This window comes from Caretta caretta, chromosome 26 (assembly GCF_965140235.1).
Source record: "Caretta caretta isolate rCarCar2 chromosome 26, rCarCar1.hap1, whole genome shotgun sequence".
Lineage (NCBI taxonomy): Eukaryota > Metazoa > Chordata > Testudines > Cheloniidae > Caretta > Caretta caretta.
Window position 1 is genome coordinate 3,092,927 of NC_134231.1, and position 24,160 is coordinate 3,117,086.

At 44.2% G+C, this 24,160-nt stretch overlaps 1 long non-coding RNA gene across 1 annotated transcript; it reads right to left on the bottom strand.

Moving 5' to 3' along the window:
- Positions 1-253: 253 nt before the first annotated feature.
- On the bottom strand, positions 254-21,957 carry LOC125626451 (uncharacterized). Its single transcript, XR_007353779.2, has 3 exons — positions 21,786-21,957; positions 21,270-21,470; positions 254-1,786 (listed from the first exon to the last, which is right to left on the bottom strand). It is a non-coding gene; the product is annotated as an uncharacterized LOC125626451 (long non-coding RNA).
- Between the last annotated feature and the right edge of the window lie 2,203 nt (positions 21,958-24,160).

Consider the following 24,160-nt stretch of genomic DNA (forward strand, 5'->3'; position numbering starts at 1 on the left):
CAGACACAGATTGAAGTCAGCTCTGCGTGAGAGGACTCCTCCAGCACTCACATGCACACCCCTTTTGGGAGATAAACCCAAAATAATACTGTCTTGCCCTGTACAGAAAAATCTGCACAGCGCAAGCTCATAAAAATCCGCCCTCCTCCTCAATGTGAAGAGAGATGTGCACGACTTCTTGCCCTCTCCAGTTAGACATAGTACAAACTGGGCTATATTATAACCAAGAAATAAGTTTATTAAGGACAAAAGGTGAATTTTAAGTGACTATAAGAGATAACAGACTGAACAGAGCAGATTACGAGCAAATAAAACAAAGTACACAAGCTAAGTTCAATATACTTAAGAAATAGGTCACAAAATGTAATTTCCTTCCCTAAATGTTATTTTAGGCAGGTTGCAAAGTTTCTGTGGTTCAGAGTTCCAGTTATATGCCTTTTCAAACTCGACCCCCATCTCGGTCTGGAATCCAACCCCCCATCTTCTCTTCAGGTGCTCTAGCAGTCTTTCTTCATTGGCAGACAGGCCATGGAGAGGAGGGGTCCCATTTGCCTTCCTCCCCATCCTTAAATAGGATTTAAATAAGGCGGGGATCCTTTGTTTTCCAAACTTGACCCCCCCTCCCCTTCCAGTGGAAAGTTACAAGCAATCCCAGGTAATATTTAGTATCAGGTGACAAGACCACCTGACCTAATAGTGTCACAGTTAGGTCCCTGACATGGTCCTGTTGTTCCTTCCTGATGGCCCATCAAATCTGATGGCCTGTCATCTGGTGGGTGTCTTCCCAGTACATACCCAGTGTAATAGTTACATAGTCCATATTTCTAACTTCAGATACAAAAATGATATAGGCATACAAATTGGATAATCACATTCAGTAAATCATAACCTTTCCAGTGATACCTTACAGGACCCATCTTGCATAAAGTACATCTCAGTTATGTCATATTCATAAGCATATTTTCATAAGAAATATGGAATGGAATGTCACAGCCATCATCAGCATGACCTTAACCCCAAAACATCATGGTCTGGTGGGGAAAGCAGGGGATAGGGACTCAGCATTTCTGAGTTCTATTTCCCACTTGGCCATTGGGTGATCCCAGTCAAATCAGATCACCTCTCTGAGCCTCAGTTTCCCCATCTGTACAATTTGAGGAGTGATACTTACTTGGGTTGTATGGGGCTTAATTAATTAATCAGGGTTTGTAAAGCTCTTTGAGATCCTCAAGATGCACGATATGATACTTTGCTGAGCTAACACTATAAGCCTTGCTACTCTCCTTAGGAGCTGATTGAGGATCCCTCCCACACCCAGGCTTGGCTGTTCAGGGATTTATTCCTTGCATCATGTAGGCCCTCCATAGTGAAAGTGATTGGTATGATCTGGTTACTTCTGCGTCTGGTTTCCTACCATGCAGCAGCAAGAGCAGCAGCACTGGCTCTGGGCAACTCTGGGCAAAGTGGAAATTATGCACCATGAGTCACCCACTCATTGCCTTAGGCAGTGTTGCTGCCCTAGGTGACTGCTTGCTCTGCCAGTGTTGCTCAGCCAGCCCGGCACAGTGGAGACTCTTTGCTCTCCTTCCCCGTTATGTCCAGTTCTTGGTAAGTACATCTTGTTTCCTTCTATGTGTGTAACCTGAACGCTGACGTATTCTGGCAGGACTCTTCTGCTATAACCAGTCTGGCCAGACACAGAGATCACACACGTGATGGATTGAAGCAAGGCTCCTTCCTTCTTGTTCTGCTAAGCTCTTCCTCTCTTGCAAGGATCTGGAGATCTCTGCAATTAAAACAAAGAACTAAACAATGAAAGAAAATACTAACTGAACAAAAAGCCTAGTGTGCTTCTGCCGACTGCTTCTCTGGGCCCAACTTCAGAGCTAGTTCTCGGGGAGCAAGGCTCATTCTGCCATCCCTCCATCAAACTCACAGCCTGACTGGCCACTCACATAAAGAGTACATCAGCCAACCAGAGATGAATTCAGAAGGGACTGGGCCTGGAGTTATTTCTCCAGTACTTGACAAAGGCTACAGGAAATCATTGGACCAGATCCCAAGCTGTGCTGGAGCAGCAGGAAGCAGCCACATTACAGTGGAGGATCTGGTTCATTGTCTCATAATTCCCTACACTGTGCTACCCTGTGCTGCTTAGGGTTTCCCCTCCCAGTTATACTGCTGGCACCCCATTGGCATTGGTGTTCTTCTTGAATGACAGGGAATAAATCTGTACATAAAACAGAAACTGAACATGGGGAGCCTTCCCACTGAGATCTAGCAAATATCTCCATATCTTCCTCACTCCAGGGGGGATTACAGCTCTGGGAAGTCATCAGAGAGGGGACAGCAGTCAATACCTAGACTCCTTCCCTCTTTTTTCCACAAAGACACACGTACACCCACCCTTTGACTGAGAAGCAGAATAGGCAGGATGCTGCTGACCCCATAGGGCATCAGCGGATTAGAAGGATGGCCTTTGGGCAAATATAAAATCTGCCAGGAGTGGCTTGAAGCAGAGACACTCAGCACAGTCACTATGGACTCTGTGAAGGGAGTGTGTGGCACAGAGGCACATTGTGGTTCACAACTCTGTGTAGCAACTCCTATCAGGCCTGATACACTTACCACACCTAACACATTGCTGTCATAATATTTATCTGTAAAGAAGGTCATGTGAGATACTAAAGAAAGCTTATACCACAGTAGTCATTATAAGCATTGAGAGATGCACGTTCAGGTGTTATTCAAGAAGTTGTATGTATGGACTAAAAATATGTTGAAATGATGTAATCAGGCAAGGCTAATAAACAAGTTTATCCCAGGCAAAGGAATGTTGGTTTACCTGTCTGCTGAGATCTGTGGTGAAAAAAATCAAGCATTGCAAAATCCATAACTCAATAAGAGCTTCATTTGCATGAACGCCAACAAAAAAAGTCCCCCAGATTGATGGGGGAAAGTCATCAGAGACTAAAACCACAAGGGGATTGTCGTCTCTGGGGTCAAAACAATGAATTTTGGGGAGATATAAGGAGAAGCAAAAAGATATTTTGTTATTCACCAATGAGGGAGCAAAAAGGACAGTGCTTTTTGCATCCATGAAAGCTGGATTCTGGCCCCAGGGGAGAGGGGTGATGCTGAGAGGTTACTTTAGGTGGGAAGTTTATCTTAGATCAGATTTTAGCCTGCTAACATTATGTTTAGTCTCTTAGAAGCATGTTATAGTTTTGTTTTATTTGTAACAGTATCTGTTCCCACTGTCTTTACTCAGTGTCACTTAAATCTCCATCTTTGTTAATAAAGTTCTCTTTGTTTTATTATAAGTAGATCTCAGTGCTGTAACGTTAAGCACTCAATTCAATGGAAAAAATGACAAACAGCCTTATATCAGAATCAAGTAGATTTTATAGTGTATGATAACCAGTTTGGGAATTTGAACAAAATATATTCACAGATACTGTGAAGAGTTTGACCAAAAGCAAATTTTTCTTTTAAAGGTAACATACTGAGGTTATGAATAAGATTTTTTAATGCTTGTTTGGAAAGTTTATGCATGTTAATAATCAAAAATTAAAAGTTAAAAAACAAAGAGAACAAAATACTTAAAGCCTCTCCAGGCCCCAATTCATCAAGGTGCTTAAGAACATTCTGTTATGTTCCTGGCATATACACAGAGAAGTTAAATAAAACCATTAACACTCTTGCTGGAAGATAGCAATCTCAAACTACTTTATTTCTTAGAATTCAGAATGATATCTTGCAAGACCACAAAAACAGAGAGAGACAAGGCAGGCTGCTCCCCCAAAACAGAAAGGCACAACTCACCCCACCTTATTCTAGACTGTCTGTCTGCAAACTGACTGCAAAAGTATCCAGATTACAAGTGTCCCTATAGAGCCCTGTACCCTGAAAGCAGGATCACTAACCCACCCTGAAATTTAAAGTGACAGCTTACAATTTTAAACACAGTTTTTTTCAATACACCACATGTTCCTCACTGTAACTAAGTGCTTTGTCCCACTGAAGTTATTGGGACTAGTCATAAGCTCGCACTTTGGCAGGTGCTTATGTATGTTGCTGAATTGGGACCTTGATCCAGACCCAGTAAACGCTTTTGGATCCAGTGATATTGTCCCCTATATAATTTATTTACAGCCATTAACACAACAACAACAACAACCCAGCCCTAACTCCTCTTTGTGCAAGATGAGACCCTCTTCTCTGCTTTCCTCTTGTAGGCAATGTTGCCTGAAGGCACATAGACTTTTCTCACCAGGTACTGAAAAGGCCAGACTCCCTGACTTGCATACACTTTTGCTGTGGTTAACCCACAACTTGAGAGCTCGTAAAACATCTGCTTACATTTGCAGAGCAATATTAACTTTGTCAGACCATGGCAAATCTGCTTAATGTTAATGGACGTGTGTATAATACACAAGCCAAAATACACTTAGAATGGGACATGTTGGAAAATAAACAACGATTAACTAATGAAATTTAAAGGAAGTTAGTCTCTCTCTCTCTCTCTCGCGCACGCACTGTCAACATTCAATAATCCTCCTCCCATACCCTCCTTGCAAATCTGCTGCTCACAGTTATGGCCTCAGACTGATGTGCTAGAACTTTGCCTCAGAAAAATGCACCTTTTAAATGCATTGAGATAATATGGAAAGGAGCACAGTATAAAAACCAATGCCCTGTCTGCATTCATGATATCGGCAATATTGGTGTAATGCTAATGTACTAGATCTGGTCAAATAATATTAATTATTTTTGCATGATTTTTATGCGGGGGAGGAAAAAATTGGTTTGAAGGCCAAGCCCACCAAAATGTTTGCGGAGTGCCTATACCTCAGAACCTGCAGAACACAAGTGGGTGGGTGTGAAAGAGAGAGTCGAAAGGCTTGATTCTCATTTACATCACTCCAGCAGTGTAAAGCATCCTTAAGATGGTTTAAGGCTCCTTTACACTGCCAGAATGATTGCGGGGGGGTGGGGGGGAGGGCCTTCTGTGTAGGAGACTTAGGCCCAAATCATGCAAAGGTTTTACGCACACAAGTAGTCCCATTGAAGTCCTTTTGTGCAAAGTTATTCACTTGCTTACGTCTTTGCAAGACATGTGAAAGGATGAACTGACTCAGATGCAAGCATGCCAGAAACAATTTTAACCAGGAAATACCCCTCTATGATATATATATATGGCCTCCATTTCCATAGTACTGCAGCATCTCACAATCTTTAATGTATTCATCTTCAAGCTGTGAGGTAGGGAAATGCTATCGCCCCCATTTAATAGATGGAGAACTGAGGCACAGAGACACTAAGGCCCAAATCCTCAAAGGTATTTAGGCACCTTAATCCAGTTGATTTCTAGTGACTTGCCCAAGGTCACAGGAAAAGTCTGTGGCAGAGTAGGGAACTGAGCCTTGGTCTCCCAAGCTCCAGAGTTGTGCCCTAACACTGGACCATCTTTCCTCCCACAAAACCCCTCCTCTTCTCTGTTCTTTCACCTCTTCCTGAAAGGTTGTGTATGTCAGCTTCCCAGAACATTAAAACTCACTCCCGTTCTTACTCAGAAGTGTTCACTGGAAAAGTTGCCTGGTGTCTAGACAGTTTTGGGTTTTTTTAAAATCCCTTTTAAAGTGAGTATAACATTCAATTCCCCTAAATTCATTACATCCTCTCCACCTCCGTAGATATATTTGTTAGAAATTAAACCCAACTGGCCTATTTCCACCTCTACACCTTCCATTAATATATTTTTGTAATGGATAAAGCGTGAAAAAACAAATGCTTGGAGATGAGCAGAGTGCCCTATAATTGAGTGGAATAATATCTCCAAGGGGCTTTTCCAATGAGGCACAGATTTCTTCTGATGTACATTTTTAGAGTCCAAGTAGATATAATGAAGTCCAGAACATTTCAGGTTTTCCCCTTAATATATCCATCATGTCCAGGTCCATTATTGACATGTTGACTTTCTTGTTTCTGATTTAAACTGCCAGACTCGGTAAAATTGCCCTGACAGCTTTAGCGTTTGTGGCAGAACACGGACATGATGTTACTTACAGCTAATTAAAGATGAGAGCATAATAAACAATCTTGGGAGCCTAGCAACCTAATTTCCTCTGGTGTTGAGTTTGCTGGATCTTGACCTGAGCACTCCGAAGCTCCAGTGAGCTCTAAGACTAACATACAGGTTCCAAGGAGTCTGCAGCTATTTAATGTGTGGGGCCTAATGTCCCGACTGGAAAGACCCAGGGAACATGAGAATCGTGCAGGTTGTTATTGCTCGTGGGGTTTGGCAGCTGGCAGGCAGGAATTAAATAAGAATCTGTGAAACTAGGAAAGTGGATTTCTCGCGCTATTTTGATGAGGAAAAGGAATTATTTAGAGGGAGCCAAGGGGTTAGAGCTAATGAGTAATGGGATGAAAATGAGCAAAGGAAAATTTAAACTGATTACCAGGAAATACTTCCTACTGGTGAGCTCGGTTAGACGGCAGAACTGCCTCTCAAGGGAAGTGGTGGAAACCCCATTGCTTGAGTCATTTTAAAACAGGCTGGAATGGTGATGACACTAGTTATAAGCAGAGTAAGCAATTGCTTGGGACCCCAAGCAGCTCAAGGGCCCCCCAATTTAGTATTAGCCTCAAAATACGGTTCATCTTATTTAACAGAGACTTTTTAATAAGTGTATCCATATGTGTTGTGTTGGTATTTTTTTTAGTTTGTGAAAATAATGCAATTAGAATTTTTAGGGGGTGGATTAGGGTAAGAGGGCCCCCCCAAATATGGCTGCTTGGAGTCCACGGTGGGGTCACTCCACCTCTTGGCTGGACAAAGCACTGGAGAAGCTAGTGCAGGGAACAAACACGCATTACTGTGGGTGGGAGAATGAGTGTGGACAAGGTGACCTAATAGAAATAGATCTTCTATAGTCAGTCTTCATAAATTTTGGAAAGTTTTTGACTGCATCTGCTCACTTTTCCTTTGCCTCCCCCCTTTCATTTCAACACCCAGCTTTTATGCAGCTCTGTGCAAAACATCTATCACTTGTCTGAGAAACTACACGCTCAAACACTGGAGGGTTTTTTCCCCCAGTAGAGCTCCCGAGCCCACCCTTGTGCACAATATCACCACTTCCTCAGATGAGCATGGTTTGGGTTTCATAATACAACAGAAGTTGACAAAGACATCTCAGATTCTCAGCCAGAGAACTCAGCGTTTCTTGTCAGCGATGAACCAAAGCTCACCACCCAGTTTTGTGGAATAAATTGAGATTTGAGGTGAAGTAAATGCAAAATAAAATGCAAAGTAAATGCTGCTTGCACAAGTGACTAACATGCTTTTTATTTGCCAATATCTCAAGCACTGTGGGGCCTGATCTTCCTTACTGCCTTGTATCACATATCCTCATTCACCCCTGTGCAAAGGAGGTGGAAAATGCTACCAAGCCAACTGGCTGCACATTGCCCGGACCTAAATAGCTACGCAGGCTGTAAGGTAGTGGTGAATCAGGCCTTTTGGTCATTTTCTCCACCCTCCTATACCAGCTCCAATGTCTTCAGTAGAATTGCTCCTGATTTACATCCCATTAAGGGCTTGCCTGCCAGCAGAGTAACACTACTTTGTCTAGTCCATCCCCTGCACTGCGGCTGGATAGTGTTGTGAGGTCTCTTCCAGCCCTCCAGTTCTATGCGTCTATGGTTTAATTTAAGGGTGATCTTAAATTGATTTAGTTAATCAGCACAAAATGCTGTGCAAGCTATCGTCTTTCATTTTAAGCTAGGCTCATTTAACTGTATATTAAATTGATTGGGAATGGACTGGTGCTGAACTGAAATAACCCACTCTGAACCTGGGATAAGTTTGTCCACACACGGGTTTGTGACCGTTTCATTATATTTGTTTGAAAAGTGATTGTAGTTAAACCAAGGCAACTCCTGCGTGTTGACAAGGTCTCAGGGAGAGAAGTTTCAGGACTTGCAAATATTTTCACAAAAGAGTCAAAGCCAGAGTGGAGTGTTCTGCTCCGCTCTCAGTCGCATTGGTGCACATATGGAATCCATGAACTGTTCCTATCAGAGTCCATGGAGTGGCTCTACACTTACACCCATGTAACAGAGCAGGATTTCACCCTCACAGAGGATCCAAACAGCCCTGAATTCCAGAACCAGTTCTGGTGCTGAATTTTGCAGCTCAGCACCAGCTCCGTTCCCTACCCCACCTATCTCCTCCCAAGACGTGGGTTGGTGTTCCAAGCGCATTCCTACTCCGATGTCTGGACTGGCAGGTCAGCAGCAGTTTAGGAGAACTCAATTCCTGGTGTGACATTTTTGGATTGTGATTGTTCCAGGTGTGAGCCTGCTTTACTTGGAGGAACCAACAGCGTGGGTTGCAAAAAAAGCAAATAACCCCAGCCGCACCCCCAACTAATATTTGCTAGTGATGAGCCTACACGCAGCACTGCAGTTGGGCTTCTGGGCAGAGCCCTGTGTGGGAAGAAAATGGCTGATAATTATCGACCAAGCAAGATTAAAAACTGGGGAGGTTAATACGTTCCGAGGAAGAACATCTCGCTGGGACTCTCGTAAAGTGTGATGACATCACACCCCAAGTGGTAACACGCTTGCTTGTTACTTCATCGCTGGAGGATTTTAATAACATGGAGCTGGACGTCCTGCAGCCTTCTGAAGGGTGCAGGCACGAGTGGGGGATGGGAGTTTAATTATGTGAGAAACTTGGCTTTAAGCAGCCGCTCTCTGCTGATGAAAACGATTCTGGGAAGCCTTTTGAAGAGGCACCAGCAGGGCCTGGAAAGGAAAGGTGCCGTGGAAATAATTCTTCTCTCCTGCCGGAGAACAATTGTGGTTCAAAAGTCACCTCCAGCATGGGTAGGCCTGTGAGTCTGAGCTGTGACCAGAGGCAAGGCTGAGATGCGGCCACAACTGCCCGTAGTACTCCATTCCTTTAAAGTCCACTGAGAAATCCATTCCCCAGCTTAGTCCGATCTGTATCTCCCAGTCTCCTTAACGCTGCAAACAGTTTGACTTCATTTGCTTCGGCTGACTGAGAGAAGTGGCACATCCCTTTTTTCGAGGGCAGAGAGGGAGGGAATGTATGACAGATAAGGTAAAAAAGAGCCCAAATTTCCTGATGCCCCGTCCTGTGCCTCCTGAACTGCACAAGGACTAAAAGGACCTCAGCCACCAGCACTGTTAATAGGGGAACTATGCTAAATTCGCGCAGGGTGGGGAGAGGGAGAGGAAACAAAAACCAACCCTTGGATTAAGGACTCCTGAAAAAAAATCAACATTTCCCCCCCTTTGTCTCTGCTGAGTTTGTTTTCGATTCCTGATTGTTCAGACTCTTTGTTACTTTCAGACTCTTGTTCATTTCCAGCTGGGTTGTGCGTGTACTTCAGGGATCCAGTCGGAAAGGTGGTGCTTACTGACCCCCAGTCATTAATCAAGCTGCCTGAGCCAGGGTCTTTTCACAGCCAGAGCCTGATTATTGGGTCTTGGGAGCCACGTAATAAAATGACAAGGAGGAGCGAGTCTATTTCCTACCACTGAACTGCTGACATTAATTCACAGTTGGTGGGGGAGAAGAGAGAGTGTGGGGGGTGGGGAGGGGGGTAAACATGAAGGGATTTATGACTGTGCATCTTTATCTCAATTAACGTGTGTGTGTGTGTATACAAATGCATGAGTGTGTCTGCCTGTGTGCGTGTGCGAGTGGGTATAGGATAGCTAATTATATATCTGTGGAGCCAAGTGCAATTGTTTGGATACAATAACCATAAAGAACTAGACAGACCTGAGCCAAACCCAGGATCCTACTCCCCTTGAACATTGTACATTTCAGATTCAGATGTCTCAGAAGGCCCCGTGTATGGCCTGATTCTCAGAGCTGCTCAGCACTCGGAAGTGCCAACCAAGTCAATATCTAGAAGCGCTTAGCAACTTTGAAAATCAGGCCAATGTCTGAACCATAACCTTAGCTCAGATCACCCCATAGACACTAGAATACTCCAAATCCAGATCCAGCTCTGAATTCTGCAGCTGTAGCAGTCCTGTTCTAGTGCATTGGTCTATAATGGGAGTTTGCATTTCAAGAGGAGCTCTGGCTGTGGAATGCCCTGATGCCAAATATTGGTCATGCTTCCAGGAATGCTATAGCATAGCATTGAGAAAAAACAAGGTCAATGTTGTAGATATTTATAATCAGGGTCCTGGAGGCCTGGTGTCTTGGCTGGGTGGAAAAACTGTGTGATCCCACCCTGACATTCCCATCTCAGAAGAACAAGCTGGATGGCACACACAACTGGTAACAATTTTCTAAAATTGGAGAATTTTGTTCTTTTCTTTTCCTCCATTAATGGCTTCTTGATGCTGCCTCTGGCCATCTCACTAATCAGTTTACCTCATATGGGAGCTATCAGCACAGAGGGCCAACATGGGGATATGGAAAACCTTTGCATTGCCTCATGATTCCAAAGGGACCTTTGATACTTCCCTGAACGTTTAACTGTGGAAGGAGAAGTGCAGAAGTGGGAGTCGCAGGCTATATCTGCAAAGCTGCCTCATTATTGTCCTTCTAATCCCTCTTTAAAACTCTCCTCTGCCATGATGTCCACTCAAAAATAAATGATTGAGGATTTGGTTTGCTGTGATCACATCTTTTCCCTTACTGCGCAGTATTGTTTCATAGTGCTTCCCACCTTTCTAGAGCTGGGTGCAGAAAGGCAACTAATCCCCTTTTCCAATGACTTTGATATTTCAAAATTTGGTTTTCTGATTTTTTTAATCCTCTTCAACAGGGAATGGAGCCCCACTCTGCCTAGTGGCCTTTTGACGTTGGAACCCTGGGCTGCCAAGGAGCCCTGAATCTGTTCCTTGGTGGGCTGAAGGGGAGCCAGGAGCCTGCAAGTGGAGCTGAGAGCCTTGGAGCAGTGTCTTGGAGCTTCCAGGCTCTTGGCTCCCCACCAGTCTCCGAGGATGCTGAGAAGCCGGGGTGCTGGGGAAGCTGGAGCTGGCAGAAAAGCAGGCAGGTTTCCATTAGAAATCCACCTGAATCTGTTGTGACTTTGCGGAACCATCTCCACAAGACATTTTGATTGTGATAAATCAGTGTTCTCTGCCAGAAACACATTGCACCAGAGAACCTCTAAGCAGAACTACTAATTTCTCTTTAAGAGAAAAGAGAAAGAGAAAGTGTGCATGGAAGATCAATTCACTGGGCTTGATTCTGCCCTGCCGTGATCCTTATGGCATAATTTACACCCATGCAAAGTAAGTGCAACAACATTAGCAAATCTGAGTGTGCCACTCAGAGTGGTGGCAGCATTTTATACCTATTTAGGGGATGTTTATGCTGCAGCTCCGAGTTTGCCTTCCAGCCCAGGTAGGCAGACTTGTGGTAGCAGGCTAGCATGCTAAAGATAGTGGTATGGATCTTGTGGCTTGGGCCTCACGCTCACCCGACCCCTAGGCATGAGACCCTGAGCCACAATGTCCATACTACCAGTTTTGGTGAGCTTATCAGCTGCAGTTTAGACATAGCCTTCCACTCTCTTTTGCCCAAATGCAAAGGATTATACAAGGTGGAGAATCAGGCCCAAATACTTCCCTGAAATGCACCACTGATAATTAGAAGCATTTGTCTAATGCACCTTCTACTTCCCATGCAGCGTGAGCTTCTGGTTTATGCAGAACCAAGGGCGCAAACAGAATTCTCCGAAGGAGGAGGGCCAGGTCCCCTGCCATGTCCTTGCTGAGGTAGCATCTCTCTTTAAGAGCAGGCCCAGAAGTGGAAGATGACGTGATGGCAGCCTAGGGTTCTGGGAAGCAGGAAGCCAGGCCAAAGGGGTCCCGATGATGGAGCCCCAGGAAAAGCTGCTGCCCCCACTGTAGGCCCCTCTTCCTCTTCTTCCCACCAGAGAGGCCATGAATTCTGCTCCTCCCTGCCCCTAATCACCACCAATGTGCTCCTGTGCAGAACGTGAACGCGGTTAATTCCTCCATTTGCCAACCAGCCAAACCTACAAGAAATCACCTGGTGGGCTGATAACAGGCACTGTGGAAGTCTCCCCTCCCCATGCTAGCCCTGATCTTCCCTTTTCTATCACAAGGGAAGAAAACAAGGAAAGGGAAGGGGAAAAGCCCATTTGAACAAAGTCAGTCCAAAACAACAGGCCAGATCCTCACTCGTGTAAATTGGTATAGCCTCATTGGCTTCCCCGGAGCTCTTTCGATTCACAACCACTGAGCATTTGGCTCTTTCATCCCATGCAAGAAAAGGAGTGCAGAATTTAGCCCTAAGTCTTGTAAAGAAATACACTGATTGCCGGCGGCACCTGCAACTCCTAACAGCCAGTGCAGCTAACACTGGCTGGCACAGAGAGCAGCCCATGAATCAAGGTGTGTGAAGGGAACAGTATCATTAGTCCTCATGTGTGCATCTGAGCAAGAAGTGCCTGATTACAAAAAAAGAAAGAGGCCCATTTGCTGTTGCGACTATGTCATACCTTTAACAAAAAGTCACTTTGAGGTCACTGTTTTTGTCCAGTATTTCAATACATTAAATGCAATTACTTCATTGTTGATTTACCTGTCATTAGAGGCATGTGTTTGAACATGATTTATTGAGTGAGTTTTGTGCCAGTTGACTTGCAATAGATTGCACAATATTCAAAAAGCCTCATTTGCTTGGCATTACATTAGAAGCAGGGTGATTGCAACACAAAGCAATGTAAATGAGTTCTGAGAGGCTCCATCATTCATGTTGTCATGTACTGAATCCTATTATTATTTATTACCATAATTGTACTGTGTTTCCTGGGGCGATAAATTAGGACTGATGGGTCCTGCTGACAGCCAAGGACTGGACTCGCTTTATATAATTTAATAGGGATTCTGTTGGGTCTCAGCTTGGAGGAGACTTGGGGAAAAATTTAGGAATGGAACAAAGTCTTTTCTCTGAAAAAAAATTCTTTTTTTTTTTTAAAAAGGTAAAGTTCTCCCCACACCTGACAGCAATTTAGGTCTTGATAAAAGCTGAAAAGGAAACACGAAAGCTCTGTCTTTCATAATAGGATTGTTAAAACAAATCACTGCCCTGTGTCATAGTCTGTTTTATGCTTCTTGCTGACAGGCAGTCTCAGAGTGGGTGGGAACAGAGAGAATGGATGGCTTAAAGGATTATGATGGCTCCTTATTTGCCAGTTCCAATCCAGCTCAGGCCAGGAGTAACTACAAGTTGTTACTAGCAACTGGCCCCTGTCAAAGGAGTCCGGTTTGGGAAGGGGGTTCCTCTCATCCCAGCTGTTGTGCCTAGGTGTAAATGTCACCATAAATGGCCTTGTTAAAAGTCTCCCTTAATGGAACTGGGAATGACTGGACCTTAGTGACTGAATTCCCTTCTCACTTGGGGCCTGCTCCAAATTCCATGGATGTTTTTCCATTGCCTCTGGGTCAGGCCCCTGAAGCTGTTCTCCCTCCATGTTAGTGGGACAATGTGGACTGCTCTCTGTAGTGGACAGAGAAGGACTCGTGGCTGCAACCCTTTCACCTTTTAAAGTGTCTTTTGGTCCTGCGGAGCTCAGTGTCAGTGCAAAATGGCAGTGGGAGCTTTTGACGCTGTTTGTCCTTTGGGATGCATCACACACTGGGCTCCAGGCATTTTCTAGTCTTATAGCAGAACTCTCTCCTTATCAGAAGGAGACGGCTGGCAGCATCCTTGGTTCTCTGCAAACCAGAGCCTTTCAGTTAGCAAGGAGGCTGCAGATCTTTTTGATTGTTGTTGATGTTTGTTTTGTAACAAACCAGTGGCGTTTGTACCCTGTGAAGCACAGACTGAGAACAAAGGCAGGGGGACATTTTAGCAAATCCCAGACCCTGGGGGAAGCCTTAAAAATGGAAAAGCAATGGCACACTGACATTTCAGATTCAGTGGTGAACCCAAGGCAAATGGCAAATGTCCATATCCTTGCAGTCACTAGGGCTAATATTCTGCCTAACCAATAACCCATATGCTGGTTGTGAATCCTCTCTGGTCACCCTGGTGAGGTACTTCTCACAGGAATAACTCCTTCGTTGCTAATACTTGGGAAGTGGTGCCTAGCCCATGCTCCTGTATGCAAGTGATCACCAGGGTCAGTAAAATGTTTGCAAATCTGGCCCATAAGTAAGGGCCTGAGGCTCACGCACAGTAACGTGTTAGTCTGACGGATGTCAGTGGGTCTCTAGGTGAGCAAGGGGAAGCAGAAGTGAGACTTTCCCAAATAAAAAGAGGTGAAACTTTGCACTAATGGAGGCTTCTTAAGTGAAACAGGGGAACCTGACAGTATGTGAGTTATTGTGCAATAATTCACATCTAAGTGTGTTCCCAGGCAGCTTTCTGGGTGTTTTCACAGTACATAGGTGTGAATTATTTAGGGTATGGGCAATGATTAATTCAGCCATAAGTCAAGCTATGAAGGGTTGTATTCAAATGACTTCTGGGGGGAGACAACTAAAGAAGATTAAAAAAACAAGCCACTTGTTGTGCTATATTTTTAAACCAGACAAGTGAGGGAGGCAGCGCTCTGAGTGTAGGACTGGGCGTGCCGAACCTGTGGCCGCAGCTCCCCTTGTGACCTCTGGGAAGTCACTGAGCCACTCTATGTCTCAGTTTTCCCCCATCTGTGAAATGGTCATTATAATACTTACCTACTTCACAAGACTATGGGTGAGATTAAAGAGCAACATGTGAAGGACATTACAGCTCTGAAGAGGAGAGTGCTGTTTAGGATAAATATTGTTATGAATGAATACATATATGCCTTTCTGCAAAAGAGAAGGATGTGTTAGTGGTTATGGTTCCAGCCTAGAGGTCACTTCCCTGCTCTGCCACAGGTTCCCTTTGTGATCTTGGACAAGTCACTTAGTCTCTCTGTGCCTCAGTTCCTCAACCATACAATGGGGATAATAGCACTGTCCTATCTCCGAAGGAGGAAGATAAATACATTAAAGATTGTGAGGCACTTTACTTGCTCTCCATATAAGAGCCTAATCTAGATCCACAAGGCATGGATAAATGGCAGAAAAAAGGAATTGAACTGCATAAGAAAAAAGCCCATTAGGAAGTCAATAAGAATCTGTCCATTCAAATGAGCCTTTATTGACATGGCAAGCTACATATACACAAGTGTTTCCAAAGTGCAAGAAAGTGCCAGGCTGCTCAGGTAACTGAGAGATGCATATCACCCACACCACCTTACCTGTGAGGCAGTGGCTGCTGGCTATAGGTAGGAGGCTTACTCCTAAATTTAGGAGATAGAGCTTGTCCCTGGTTAGGGTTATTGACCTAATTCAGCGGAGCTATGGTGAACTTTGCCCATTATGTTTCTGTATGGAGATCAACACACACAGCATGAACGCATTAGCAGCCAAAAGTGGTAACCCCATATTACCTTGGAAACGAAGTGAGCTGTAGCTCACGAAAGCTTATGCTCAAATAAATTGGTTAGTCTCTAAGGTGCCACAAGTCCTCCTTTTCTTTTTGCGAATACAGACTAACACGGCTGCTACTCTGAAACCTGGCAATATATTAGTTTCTTTCCCAACGAAGGGGGAGCATAAGCCACTAAGAATGAGACAAACACCATTATCAAGGGCTGTGTCTACAATCGAGAGATCATCAGTGACCTCGTGTTCCCCTCCCCCTTTGACTGTTGCTCAAGAGCACATTCCCCGGACCCCACGCAGACATCTGAAACTTGTCACTCAGACATCAAAGGCCCTTTCCCCTCACCCTGCTGCAGACGACACATTTTTGGCCAAGCACGTCACATTAATAGACCTCGCCGTCAAGCAGGGTTTCCAAACAATGGAAGGATTGTGCAGTGTGCAGCATGGCTGATGGGCAGATCACCAGGTAACCTGAGGCAGGAACTATAAAATAGAGATACAAGCAAAAGGCACAGAGACCAATTTCGCAAAGAAACTTGTGGTTTGTAGAGATTTTTAAAGTATATATTTTGGAACTGACCTTGGCACAGGGTTATATTGGGTTTCCAATGCTGGCCTTAGTTTAATGTGTAGATTTCCTTAATGGTGCAGAGTATTTCCTTGTTTTCTCCAGCTGCCTCCCGCCCTGCTACGTTCTCTCCGGTCTTCCCTTAATAGTTCACAGACAAATTGTGGCCCAAGTTCTGCTGCCCTTCATGGAGCCAAACCCCCCCCCCCCCCGATTTTCTGTAGGGATGTGGTAAGTCAAGCCCGCTTTGCCGTAACATTTTGCTATTCATTAGCACCTTCCAGCAAAGGACCTCGAAGTGCTTTTCAAACATTAACAAGAGGAAGCTCACGACATCCCCGTCCATTGAACGCTACTATCCCAATTTCAGATGTGGAAACTGAGGCACAAGGAGATTCAGAGAGTTTTAAAGCCAGAGGGGACCATTAGATCATCTAGTCCGAGCCCCTGTATAACAGGCCAGAGAATTTTACCTACTCAGCCCTGTATTGAGCCCACTAACTTGTGTTTGACTACAGCAGGTCTTTAAATGATTGGGTCAAAATGATTGGGTCAAATTCAACAGCAGAGCCAGGAATAGAACTCAGGCGTCCAGTTACCGGCTCTAACCCATAGACCCCAGCCCTTCCTACTAGGCTGTACTGAGAGAACCCGAACTGTTTGCATATTGCTGCAGGAAGAGCCCTGCTAACACAGAAGGGAAATAGCTCCAAGAATTAGAATGGGGCTCTGGACTCTTTAGGTCACTGATTCAAATGCATCTACGGTCAGTGGTAACTGAAAGTTATTAACAGCTAAAGTTTCTTCCAGAAAGTGCCCCATGGTCAAAATTTACAGGGGTCAGTCCATTCCCTGGGGGTGACGGGTGTCAGGTTTGAAACTGGCACCGATTGGCTCTTTTATCACAATCTCAGCAAAGAGATGAAGAGATTGAATAGCAGCTGGAGGAAGTGTGGGGCTCCCTCCCACCCTGAACACTCTTCTTAACCTCAGAGGCAGATTCTCCAGCCTAGGACTGAGCCACGGCCTTTGCCATAACTACTCAGACCATTAGAAGGGAACTCCAGCCCTCCGGGGATATCAATTCAGCATTCTTCACCAGCATTACCTTCATTTAACGATTTGGGTTTCAATTATGCCTTTAAGACAAATGGTAGGAAGGGGCAAGTGCAGAACTGCTTTGTACCAAGGACAGCACTGGAGGCATTCTATCTTTATGCCTCCCAGAGCCCACCAATTGTACCAGGTGATAGAATAATTTCTCACACACCTTTCAGGGGCACAGCATAGTCCTTCCCCTAGCAGGTCATTAGAGAGGGTGCGGGGAGAAGAGGAGGAGACTCAAGGTTCCACCTACTCCCTACCCCCATTTCACACTCCCTCTGTCCGGGGATCACTCCACTGATAACAAATCCGTACTCTCCCCAACAACAGAGGTCGCTATTCCAGGCAGTTTTACAGGCTGGAAGGGCTTTGTGAGCAGTTGAATCCACACACAAGGAGTGTGTCACTGCCCCCAAAGTGCCTACATTTTAATGAACAGGACAGGAAGAGGGTCAAAGTGACTGAGATCACGTATGGCTTAATCCATACAGGCCACTGACTGTGCATTAGATGGTAATGATTTTTGTCCCTGAACAACTTGGGCTGGATTTGAACCAGCTACCTGGAGATCAAAAGGTGACATATCCTAAAAGATCCTCCTCCATAGGGGTAGTTTGGGCAGTTTTAGTGGGAGCTCATAATCTGTACATCCTTCCACACAGCACTGGGAATATTACAGTGATGCAAAGTACAAGTGACTAGAAATGAAGATATTAAGCATGTGTCTGTCAGTTATGGCCATTATCATTAGTAGACTAGCTACTATTCCCTATATATTCCTTTTAGAATGGTTCACAACTGAAACATTTATAATGGCTCAATGAATATGAATGCACCATTTATAACCATTTATACTATGAGAGTTTGGGACACATACATCTTTTATTGCAGGCACATAACTTCCCATTAACACACTGTCAGACTTACGGGTGGGGGGTTGGGGAAAGACCCCAGTCTGTATTGAAAGATTGGGATATTATTCCTGTCTGTTTGAGCTTCAGAAATCCCTCCCCTTGTCACGACAGCCTTTTCTCCCTAGTCATGCACCTCTTCAGACTCTTTATTCTTTCATTAACACTGGAAAAATGCAGGCCGTTACATCTGTTAGCAGACATAATTTTAGACAAATACAACTTCTTATCAAATAAGCCTGCAATAAATGTTTCATGAACAGAACCCGTCAATAGAACTCCCAACACTAATTTAATGAGAAGTATCAAATGAATTTTTTTTATTCTGATATCTCCCCAGAGACAAATGATACTTTGCAGGCCTATTTTTAACAAATGAATTATTGACTTAAACTGGCACAATTAATCACAATATAATGGGATCAGGGGATGTTAGAGGCTCATTCATCACAGCAGATGATGAGTACCGACTCTTCCAAGAAATGAGGCTCTTTAATCACTCCCAGATTAACAGCTACATGCTTTCAAATTTCAATCATAGGGAACTGGCAGTGGGGAATGAGAAGAGTCCACTTCAGAAGGAAGAAAGAAGGCCCAACGATTCCTCACTCAGTGCCTGAGCCATTGTATACAGTCAGAGAGGCATCTGCCTTCCATTGAGAAAAGGAGAGAGTCTAAATTATACTCCATTGTTAGGTGCTCGCTCTTGCAGTCCTTCCTCAAGCAAGCAGTCACACTGATTTAATGAGCACTGGGTATGCTCCTGCCATAGCATTCTGCTCATCACCCACCCATATGGGAAAGCCCTATAGAAGGGAATAGCAAATCCTCTTAATTAATCCTCTCCTTAATAGAATCGCCTCTCTCTGGGTGTTTGCAACTATCCTGCAGGATTTACTATAGAATTCTATCCCTGCTACAGAAAAAGTCTCCTTCTCTATTCAGTTCTGTAGGGCTTTAAGAGAAGTTTCTTGTAAACCTCATTGACTTCATTTCTATTAAAATCCAGAGGATTATAAACCTGTCAGGACACGGCCTTTTGGCCCCAATCCTGCAACTAAATACATTCAGGCATTGAAATCAATGGGGCGCTGAGCAAGAACAGCAGTCTGCCAATGCATTGCCGGATTGACCCCTGAGATTGTGAACCATTCACAGCGGGGGGCAGCGACCTGAACCTACAAAACCCTTACCTGTGGGCCCAGTTCTGCCATTCTCACTCATGCTAAATAGCACTTTACTCTGTAAATTATCCCACTGAATACTGGCCTTCCCCTGGATTTTCACTTTGCCCCAGCACCTATATGGTGCATTTTCATTTCGTTTTCTCTCACCATCAAAGCAGAAAGAAAAGGAGTACTTGTGGCACCCTAGAGACTAACAAATTCACAAAAGCTCATGCTCAAATAAATGGGTTAGTCTCTAAGGTGCCACAAGTCCTCCTGTCCTTTTTGCGGATACAGACTGACACGGCTGCTACTCTGAAACCCATCAAAGCAAAGTAGCACTTGACTGCAAGCAGCCCTTCTGAAGACACTGGCACTTGGACAATAAGGTGTTACATTACACACCCTTACAGGAAGGCTGATACACCCCATGAGTAGCACACCACAATACCTCAGTTTCCCCTCTGTGCTCCTAGAGGAAAGTAAACACACCCATGTAGTTCAAGTAACATCTCTTGTTGGGGGCTGGTTTACTAGACTCCACACCATAAATATAAGTGGCTCCTCCCTTAAGCAGCAGAGGTGCACAAATAGCCCATCCCTTATCCCTCTTCAGCATTAACCTTCTCTGACCTTTGCTCTCAGGAGCTTCTCCAACATCATAACATACACTTCCCCTTCTTTGAAGTAGGTGCTCACAGCCCCCCTCCAATCCACCCTTTGGTGCAAGGGTCTCTGCAACCTTCCCACTAGGGATTGCAGTTAATCCTTTACCTTTGCAGCAACAGCATTGCAGGACCTAATCCCACCCTCTTTCCCCTAGGCTCCAGCTCCAAGGCTCTACTAAGTGAAGCAGCAGGTTCCTTCAGCTTCCATGTCTGTTCACTTGTCCCCAGTATGCAACTTTCTGCTTATCCGGTGCAAGCTCTTTCCCCCCTCTCTCTATCTAGCTCACCACTGAGCAATGACCCTTCTTATACTAGGCATTGCATCACATGACCCTTGGTCACCTGACTTAGCACCGGTGCAAGCTTGGGCTTTACCCTCTAATAGACTGAGTTCTTGCAACAGGGCGGTAGCACTTGTTCTTTTGTAGGAGAGGGATGAGATCCCCTGTTTCATAGATTCATAGGCTCCAAGGCCAGAAGGGACCATTGTGATCATCTAGTCTGTCCTCCGGCACAACACACACAACACAGAACTTCCCCAAAATAATTCCTAGAGCAGATCTTTGAGAAAAACCTCCAATCTTGATTTAAAAGTTGTCAGTGATGGAGACCAAGACCCTTGGTAAATTGATCCAGTGCTTAATTACTCTCACCATTAAAAATTTACACCTTATTTCCAATCTGAATTTGTCTAGCTTCAACTTCCAGCCATTGGATTGTGTTATACCATTCTGTGCTAGATTGAAGAGCCCATTATTAAATATTTGTTCTCCATGCAGATACTTACAGACTATAACCAAGTCACCCTTTAACCTTCTCTTTGTTAAGCTCAATAGAGTGAGCTCTTTTTGTGTGTCACCTCAAGGCATGTTTTCTAATCCTTTAATCATCCCTGTGGCTCTTCTTGTCTGTTCTGTACATCACTGAGCATAGCATCACCCCCTGCAAATATAACAATGAATTCAGCACCACAAAGGTAACATTTTAGGTCCAGGTTTAGCAAAGCATTTAAACCCAGGGTCAAATCCTAGTGAAGTTCCATTGCACTCACTCTTAAATGCTTTGCTGAATCAGGGCCCCGGCTAAACTTTCTAGTTCTTGTGATTGTATCTTAATAAAATGTATGGAGGTAGCAGCAAGAGCACCCCTGCCAGCCTGGGTCTGAAAGGCAGTCATTGCACGGTTCTGGGAAGTGCAAATCCTGTCCACCCTTTAGCCATCATGAGAACCAACTTGGGGTACTCAGAAGCCTCTGCAAGAAATATTTTAAAAAGACATTTCATGTCTTAAACCTTTAATGGCAGAGAAAATTACATGAACAGCTGTGGCATTGAGTGCAGGTTGAAAATACAGAGAAACGGGCAAATATTATGGAAAACCAGTTCTTTGTTTTACTTACCTGCCAAGACTTGAGTTCAGGGTTCTGTGTTTTCTCAGAAACAGTTAGCGACATCCCCGACACCTCGAGTAGAGCTGTTTCCTGCACTCTTTGCTCTGCTTGAGGTGCTCGTGATATGATAAATTCTTGCAGGGGAAACACAGCGTACTCAGCTTGGGACTCACAGGAAAACAATGGACCAACAGATTCTGAGCTATCAGGCTTTAAAAGGAAAATTCATTTTTGTTTGTTGGATTTACAGTTCTCCCTCCTCTCCTTCCCGTTTCTCTCTAAAATGTACACGGCACATAAGAATTGCCAGACTGGATCAGACCCAAAGTCCATCTAGTCCAGTATTCAGACTCTGACAGTGTCCAGCACCAGACGCTTCAGAGAAAGGTGCAAGAAACCCAAAGTAGGCGGAGGTGGGTTAATCTACTTCCCATGAAGGTCTCATGGGGTTGGTTTAAACCATGACACATAAGGCTTCATCACCCTTCCAGTACTCCATTTATTATTGTTAGTTATTTCTCTTACCCATATAAATCTCCAGTTCCGCTTTGAATCTTGTCAAATCCTTTCTCACCACTTTGGTTAAGCATTAGGGATTTGTGGATCAATCAGCCAACATCTGAAAACAGCGGAATTTTACCATTGACCTCAGTAGGAGCAGGACCAGTCCAGGGTGCTGGTGTACAAGGTACCACATCATTCAAAGCCCAATAGAAAGCCCTTTCAGAAGACTTCTGCATCATTCAAAACTGTGAAGGGCATAATGGCAAATGAACTCCATCCCACAATGCAAAGGGGCATATGATTAAATGAATGGCTGGCACTTTTAGAACCAATACAAGGAAATGTTTCAATAAGCCATAAGAAAAGCCTCTTTATTGGGAGGAGAGTAGGGAAGAGGACTGGGAAAGCTCACAAATTTATTGGATTGTGTCAGACTTTTCCAAAAGATGTCATTGTCTGCTAGGCAATAAGCAAAAATGGGAATGAACAGACACAGCTTATTTGTATTCTTGTGCATGCTGCAACCCAAGTCTTGCTCAGAAACCCAGGCCAGTTCCTGGGTCTTTTATGGTTTTCTGGTAGACAAAAATGTTCTCTTTAAAAAAATTATATATATATATATAGAGAGAGAGAGAGAGAGAGACCCGTCACAAAGGTAGAATTGATTGGGAGGAGGTCTTTGTTTTATGGATGGTGGGAGGAAATCGACTGATATTAACAACAACGCTGGGCACATTATCATCCAATGGTTCCATTTAACAACTTCTCACAACACATGCAGTTTCCATTATAGTATCCTGCACATGTAGTCTTTGGCTGGGTCTATCCTCCAGAGCTCAGAATTTATGGTCATGCAAATACTCATAGAAGTGAGTAACAGGCATGCCAAAGCATGAAGAAGGAAAGCTTTCTTTGTTTCAGCCTCTAGGTCATGTTAACTCCATCCTTGCTGGGTTGCAGAGGGACAAAGTGTGCTGGTGTTTCCCCCCACTTCTGTATGTATGGCAACTCTTGGAAAACCATGATCTATGTACAGACTGATTTGTCTTTGATGGGGAACTGGAGCTTGGCCTCTTAGAAAACGATGTGCCTCTCTCTGGCCATAAGAGTATGAGATCCACAGAGCAGAGCGATAGGCCTCATTCTGCTCTCACTCACACCAGGGTAGCTCTGTTTTTTTCAGTGGAGATACTCCTGGTTTACACTGGTCTGTGTGACAGAAGAATCAAGCTGCAAAACTAACATTTTGAGCCAGATTTCAGTCACATTGACACCATTGTAAATCTAGGCAGATTTTGCTAGTATCGGTAGAGTTACTCCAGATTAGCATGGATGTAACTGGACTGAGATTCTGGACCTCCAAATCCACAGAATCAAAAAAGAGAGACTTGGATAAGATCTATTAGTTCTTTAGTGCAGCCTCCTTAGCTTGACTATTACATGACTATACAGTATCACTTCCATCACTTTCCTAGTATGGATTAACATATCACGAGTGATGGGGCATAGATATCAAACAGTTGTCTATACTCTTACGCTTCAACTGTAAGCTCCTCAGGTCAAGGACTATCCCTTTATTATATGTTTTTACAGTGCCTAGCACAATGGTCCCTGGCCTCGTATCTCTACACTGCAGCTGGGAGAGCATGCCTCCCAGTCCGGGTACACGGACACATGCTAGCACACGGGGCACTGAACTGGGAGGTAGGAGGCTTGGATTCTGTTTCTGGATCTGTTACATTTGAACTCTGACTGTTTGTTCATCTTGTCTATTTAGACTGTAAACTCTTTGGAGCAGGGACTGTCTCTTACTATGGGTATGTACGATATTTACAGCAATGAGATCCCAGTCTCAGTTAGGGCCTCTAGGCATGACCATAATATAAACTATAGTAATTGTACCATGGCACACAAAGGGCATGATTTTCAGAGGCGCTGAGTGACCACAACTTCAATTAACTATAGTTGGACTTGTGAGTGCTCAGCACCTCTGAAAGTCAGAGCCAAAATCTTACCAACTCCTGTATTAATAGCTCTGTTGCAAATCCCCAGAATCAGAGGAAATGGTTATGGGGAAATAGCAGATCTTCCCTTTTATATACATGTACGTTTGGATTATATGATGTGTGCAGACTCAAAGAAATTAGCAATAATGAGCCATGCATCTTTTTAATAATGGATTTGTTGGGCACATCACGTGACTAGAAACGTAATAGGCTGTATTGAATGGAAAGAAAAAAAAATAGAATAAGGACACCCAAATTGTGCTCTGCTGAAGCCTGCCTGGAGCCAACGGCTGCCTAAATCAGGTTGATAGTACCTTCTTTCCTCTTTAATACAAGAGGTGCATTGCTCAAAGACCACAGATCTTAGCATGCAATCCTTTATCTTGATCT